The sequence below is a fragment of the Zingiber officinale genome, chromosome 9A (assembly GCF_018446385.1).
Source record: "Zingiber officinale cultivar Zhangliang chromosome 9A, Zo_v1.1, whole genome shotgun sequence".
In the NCBI taxonomy this organism is placed as follows: Eukaryota; Viridiplantae; Streptophyta; class Magnoliopsida; order Zingiberales; family Zingiberaceae; genus Zingiber; species Zingiber officinale.
This window is the reverse complement of record NC_056002.1, coordinates 44,818,505-44,826,200: the sequence shown is the minus strand read 5'-3', so window position 1 is coordinate 44,826,200 and position 7,696 is coordinate 44,818,505.

Sequence of the window (7,696 nt, the reverse complement as noted above, 5' to 3'; positions counted from 1 at the left end):
AAAGCACTTCAAGGTTCACGAGCCAAATCCCGATCTACAGATGTTCTCCCTTTGCTCTCACACGATTACCTCCGCTGCTCCTCTGATCACCTCGATCGCTTGCTCGCTGTTCACCATCGCATCAACTGCTCCTCTCTGATTGCCTTGGACGCCTCTTATAAGAAGGCTGAGGAAGACGAAGGGGAAATGACGCCCCTTCGTCTCCTTGGCGTTTCCAGCAAACTGCCGTTTGCGGCAGCGAAAGGGACGAACCCTTTCGCCTCTTGTGTAACGCACAACATCTCCCACTAGTCCAAGTCAATCCAAATGGTCACCTAGACCATGTTAGCCACATAGACTACAAGGTGATCATGTCATGAAGACCAGAGCAAAATTTAGTCACAAAGACCAAATAAGTCACATAGACTTTATGAGGATCAAGTCACGAAGACCAGAGCAAAATTTAGTCACATAGACCAAATAAGTCACATAGACTTTATGAGAATCAAGTCACGAAGACCAGAGCAAAATTAGTCACATAGACCAAATAAGTCACATAGACTTTATGAGGATCAAGTCACGAAGACCAGATCAGAACATCCATTCCATACATTAGGGAAAATGGTTCGTGTGACAGCAAGCACAGTGAGCATTCAATTGCTAAGAAGATTGCCACACCTTACTTAGCTGCTCCATAGAACAAATCAGAGACATAAATGTCCATAGAACGAATCATAGACATAAATGGCTTGCCTTTACCCCAGATTAAATCATTTACATCATCATGAACATCTCTAATCCCTCATATTGACCATATGTCAAGAGCATGTTCAACACCTCCAATCAAACAAATTATTCACAATTACATTTTATGTACTGAACTAAAAATGTAACCGGTACCAGTGAATAAATGTCGCAGATGTAAATCAACCTTAATCTTCCTTTTTAGCTAGAATCCATTCATTCTAATCAGTTGCTTTCCTAGTTATGCTCCATAGATCGAATCATCCATAGCCAATAGGAAACATGCTAAAGTATCAGACACTGATCAGAACTTCAAGTAGACAGCTAAATAGTCACTTAGGGTAAAATCGAGATTAACTTATAATCTCAAGGGTCTCACATAGTAGAGAAGCAGGGATCCATTCTTCTACAACCCTTCTTGTCGCCATAGCACATGTGGTATGAATCACATGCTACGATGTTATTCTCTTTACCAAAAAGAGCACATGTTTTTCCCAATTTTAACATCGTACAGATTTCGATCTAGACATTCCTAATGTCTAATCCTGAATTCAACATATGAATTCTAATCTGGCTTCAAGCATATTCAGTAAATGGCGGGTGCATTTACTCTAATCATTACACAAATGATCTCATCTTGACACAAATATCAAGGCGACCTTAACTTATGAGTATGTCTTTATTCACAGCTACAAAAGTTGTCCCATAAGCAACGGTCTTACCTCTATTCGTACTTAACAAATAGAGATGATTGTCCATGTGAGTGGACCAATCCCAATCTGCCAACATGCTTATCGAGACTTTTATTCGAATGTAACCAAGACATATACACTGAATAGATCATGGCATTTTTCATTTATCAAAATATCTTTACAATTGTTACATTCTTCGAAGTCCCAAAGACTTCATATGCCCATGAAATGACTCTTTAGTCAATGGCTTAGTAAAAGGATCAACAAGCATATTTCGTGTAGGGATGTACTCAAGAATAATCTTTTTCTTGTCAACAATATCCCTTACAAAATTATACTTAATTTCTATATGCTTGCCTTTGCTGTGATATTTGGGATCCTTGGAAAAAGCTATCGCAGCTTGACTGTCACAGTACACAGTAACAGGACTCCCACTATCTTCAGCAATCCTCAGATGCTTCAGGAACCTTCTTAGCCAAACAACCTCTTGCACAGCCGCTGCACAAGCCACATACTCAGCTTCCATTGTCGACAAGGCTACACAAGCCTGCTTCTTGCTGTTCCATGAGATGGCGCCGTCATTCAGCAAGAAGACATAGCCAGATGTGGATTTTCTATCATCAAGGTCCCCTGCCCAATCTGCATCTGAGTAGCCACTTAGGCTCATATCTGATCCTTGGAAACAGAGACAATAATCAGTTGTTCCTTTAAGATATCTAAATATCCTCTTCACCGCTTTCCAGTGTCTCGATCCTGGGTTTGATTGGAAACGACTAACTAAGCCAACAACATAGCTTATATCGGGACGAGTACACAACATAGTGTACATCAAACTACCAATAGCACTGGCATATGGTTTTTTCTTCATTTCGACTATTTCTTCAGGAGTCTTGGGATACATACTTTTGCTCAAGACAGTACCTTTCGCAATAGGCGTTTGTTCAATGTTGCAATCTGACATATTGAAGTGTTACAGCATCTTAGTGATATAAGCTTCTTGAGACAAACCCAAAAGCCTCTTTGATCGGTCTCTAACGATCTTCACTCCTAAGATGTACTCTGCTTCTCCCATATCTATTATGTCAAATTGTGATGAAAGCCAACTTTTGACTTCTATCACACATTTTATGTCACTTCCAGCTATTAGCATATCATCAACATATAATGATAAAATGACAAGCTTTCCTTTTTCCTTTCATAGGTAAACACAATGATCCTCATTGATCATTTCGAAACCATAAGATAATATTACTTCATTAAATCTTATGTTCCATTGTCTTGACGCTTGCTTTAGCTCATATATAGACTTCCGAAGTCTACATACTTTTCTCTTGGCCTTCAACAACATAACCTTCTGGTTGTACCATATAGATTTCTTCGTCAAGATTACCATTAAGGAAAGCCGTTTTTACATCCATCTGATGTAATTCCATGTCATAGTGTGCTACTATAGCTAGGATGACACGTATTGACACAAACTTCACAACTGGAGAGAATGTCTCTTCAAAGTCAATACCCTCCATTTGGGTATATCCTTTTGCAACTAATCGAGCTTTGTATCGATTAATCGATCCATCTTCTTTCCTCTTTACTTTGACAATCCACTTATTCCCAATAGCCCTTCGGCCCGGAGGAAGATCGACTAAATCCCAAACTTGATTCTTCCTCATTGACTCCATTTCTTCATCCATTGTAATTTTCCATTCTTTTCTAACTGAGCTTCTCAAAGCTTCCTCAACTGTTCGAGGTTCCTCATCATCAACTGGGAGAACCATTAATGCCTCATTCTCAATATCAAACATTCTCCGAGGAATAATCTGACGACTACTTCTTCGAAGGTTAGACTGTTGAGAAACTGACTCATTCAGTGGCAAATTACTCCCACTCGGTTGACTAGATTCAGGCATCTCCTGATTTGTTGATAAAGGAACATTATCCTCCTCCTCTATCTCATATAGAGGAATTGTCTTATCAACTTCACCTCGTGTTGGGAACTCAGTTTCTAGAAAAGTAGCATCTCTTGACTCTATCTCAGAGATGGTTCCATCTTGTCGCTCACCAATAAAAACATAACCCTTAGAAGTCTCAGAGTACCTTATAAAGATGCACTTCTTACCTCTGGGTCCTAATTTTCCATATTTGTGAGTCTTACCATGAACCTAGGCAGCTGACCCCCAAAGTCTCAGATTACTCAAATCCGATTTTCTGCCTGTCCAACGTTCATGTGGGGTAGATGGAACTGACTTTGAAGGCACTTTGTTAAGTATATAGGTCGCAACTAATAATGCATCTCCCCAATAGGAGATTGGCAAATTAGCCTGCGCCATCATAGACCTAACCATTTCAAGAAAAGTCCTATTTCTTCTTTCAGTAACCCCATTTTACTGTGGAGTTCCAGGGATAGTAAGCTGTCTAATAATCCCTTTCTCATTACACATTGTCTTGAACTAATCAGACAAATATTCTCCTCCACGGCCAGTGCGCAAGGTTTTAACCTTACGTTCCAATTGATTCTCAACTTCGTTCAAGTAACGAATAAAGCAATCCAATTCTTCAAATTTGTGAGAAATCAAATACACATGACCAAAACGTGTGAAGTCATCGATAAATGTAATGAAATAAGAACTCTCATTTCTAGCCTTCATATTCATTGGACCACAAATATCCGAATGAATTAATTGCAATGGTGATTCAGCCCTAATAGCCTTACCAAATGGTTTTCTAGTCGTCTTTCCCGCAAGACAATGCTCACATATAGACAAGTTAATCTTAGCATGAGCGCCTAATAAGCCCTCCTTAGCTAATCTATTCATTCGTTCTTGTCCTATATGTCCCAATCTAGCATGCCAAATTTCATCATTAACATCAGCATTACTAGTAAGAGCAATGTTTGAAAAACAACTATTATTATTTGATTCTATATCAAGAACCATAAAACCATTTGCTACATAACCATATTCAATTAACACAGAGTTAATTCGAAGTTCGACACAACGGCTATAAAAATTTACATTGTAACCTAAATCAAGAAGACAAATAACGGAAACCAGATTCCGTCGAATCTCAGGAGCGTACAGGACATCATGTAGAAACAAGGTGCCTCCACCACGTATGTTGAGCTTGCAAGTGCCAATTCCTTTGACTTCAATTCTTGCATTGTTTCCTACATATATCCATTTGTTGCCAGCTGGTGCCCGACGGTACTCCACATATGTAGCTCGATCACGAGCTACGTGGTTCGTTGCTCCTGAATCTACAATCCACAAAGGATACGAATCAGCTAACAACACTGTACTTGCAACATATTGCTCATGGAAAGAAGACAAAAATGGATCTACCTTTTTAGGCTCAGTACAATCCCGAGCAAAATGACCCTTCTTGCCACAGTTGAAGCAAGTCAACCTGCTCTTAGGTTTTTATCCATATTTCTTTCCTTTCTTCTTGATTTGGTTTTTCGCAGCAACAACATTAACCTCCTTTCCTTTCCCCTTTCCTTTCTTGAACCACTTGTTCTTATTCTTGGAACCAGAACCTTCAGCTACAAAAGCTTGACCCGAAATCCTTGCGGATTCAATCCTCTCCGCCTCAAGTTCCACATGGCGTGAGACATCAGTGAAAGTCTTGATACTCTCACTATAGGTCAGGTTCTATTTCATCATTTCCCAAGAATCAGGAAGGGAACGGACAACTGCCTGAAACTGTTGTTCATCGGTCAACGTATAACCTGCAGTCTTAAGCTCTCGAATCATGTTACCCATCTCCCTGAGATGTTGGGCCATGGTAACATTCGAGCGCTTCTTACAACTATCAAACTTGATAGTTAGCTGACGGAGCTTACTCAGACTGACTCCACTGTACTTCTCTCTAAGGGCTACCTAGACAGCATGAGCCGATGGTAATGACTCATACTCAAATACCAGGTCATCCACCATTGAACTAATTAATATACCCTTAGCAATGGAGTCCTTCCTTTTCCATGCCTTATAGGCATCAAGGTCACGTCTGTGTTGTGCTGTAGAACCCTCAACCGGTTCCTCCATGATTTGATTTATAGCCTCCAGAACTTCTTGTTCCTCAAGAACATATTGTATCTTGAGGTGCCAGATTTTGTAGTTATCCCCATATAATTTCTCACCCTTATTGAGTTCAGCTATGATGTTTTTAGTTGTCATGATCTACATAAATAAACAAATTATTTATTATTTCAGTGTAATTCATATATGTGCAACTATTTATTGACTCAGTGTAAATTAGAGTTAGTTTACAAAATCAAGTGATAACATTGTTTCCACTCATCATTTGTATGTTCTAATCTAATCAACACTGATCAATTATATTACACATATCCCAACTAATGAACAAATCATTTTATATGAACGAATCATATTTATATGAACTAATCATATCATGAAATGAACTAATCATTTCCAAGTTAGTTAACATATAACATAACTTTTATTATATAATTCTGTTCGTACAAAACAACAGAAATTATTACATGACTCAAAAACTAGATGAGCTAACACTGCTCGTACATAACGACAGCAAACAGAACACGAATAAACTAGATAGGCCAGCACTGCTCCCACTAGGACAAACACTAGTATAGCAGCCAACACTATCCCTATTAACTTGGACTCATTTGGGATAATCTCAGATGGGGTAGCTACAGGATTCTCCATTAGATCCATTTCTGGATCTTCCTCGAGCATCTCCTGGTCCTCTTCAGACTCTTCAGACTCTTCTTCACCCATATGGTGAAGTAGTTCCTCCCACAGTACTGAATATGTGACACACCCTTGATGACGCCCCCATACATAGTCTGTTATTATCCTGAGATACTCTGGCAATGAATGCATCAATGCCCAGATCCTATAACTGTCCAGGACTGGAAACTCTTCTTGCTTAAGTTTCCAAAATAGTCTATCCAGCTGTCTAACATGTCCGTCAACTCCATAAGCAGACTTATACTCTATCTCCTGAATCTCCTCTCGGAGCTGGTTTCGCCGCACTTCGCGACGAGTCAATGTGGTAATCGTCCGTGCCATCTGAAAAATTGGATTTAAATAAGTCAGTACAAAACTGACTAACCAGTACAAAACCAGTTTAATTCAATTTATACAGGCATACCATCATTATAAATCAAGAAAAACAAATCTTCTCGATTTTCATAAGTTTAAGTCAACTGGCCCATTAGACCGGTCAATCAGGAGTCTGGATGTTAAATTTAGTCTATTGTCCTTATTATAACTAATCTAATTGGACCTATGTTCTGTTCTCGTTTAAGCTCATTTGAGTCAATCACAGACTTATTAATCAAACTCAGATTCGTTTGACTCGTCCAATTGCCCATTGGATTAAGTCTGACTCATTAGAACAAATCCAATGTTTCTGATCAAATTTTGACACAACGGAACTAATCCGGTCATATTTGATCAGCCCAACTTCTATAGTCAAGATCACCCTTATTAATTCAATAATAAACTGAGCTGGTTAAACCAACAAATAATTTGAACCAACTTTAGATATTATTGAATCAAATTGGTCCGCTAAAATTAACTAATAATTTAAACCAGACCGGGGTTTGATCGGATAAGTTGGTCTGGTTCCATTTTTGATAAATTGAACCATAATTTAATTAAATATTTATTTATTAATTAATAATATATTTACTTATGTATTTAATTAATTAATAAATATATTTAATTAAAGTTTAACTCATGCACTTGTTTATTTATCAGATTAATAATAATAATTAATTAAATTTTTAAACAGTGCTGCATGCAACGAACACGATTTTACCGTTTTTTTTAAACAAAACACACTGTTCACCACAGCATTTTCGAATCGATCAAAAACTCATTCAATCGATTCATAAATAGCTTCGTCAAAAAAACGATCGCGATTTTTTTTTTTCTAATCGATCTACGAATCGATTTATTCACTGTCCCGTGAACCTAATCGATTCATTTTCCTTCTCAATCGATTCAAAATGCATGAATCGATTGAGTAATCGATTAAAACAACAAAATGTACATTGTTCGTGTTCTTTAATTCCTGTTCAATCGATTCATGAATCAATCAAGCAATTTGTGTGATTTTTGAATCGATTGGTTAATCTATTCAATTGCACTGTTTATCTTCTTCGCGACAGAAGAAGAAAAAACACGAGCTTTTTCGCGTCGATTTCCATGCTTTCAAAAACATACATGCTCTGATACCATTGTTGGTAGTTTTGAGAGCATGAAAACTAAAACGAAGTAATTAAAATAATAATGCGG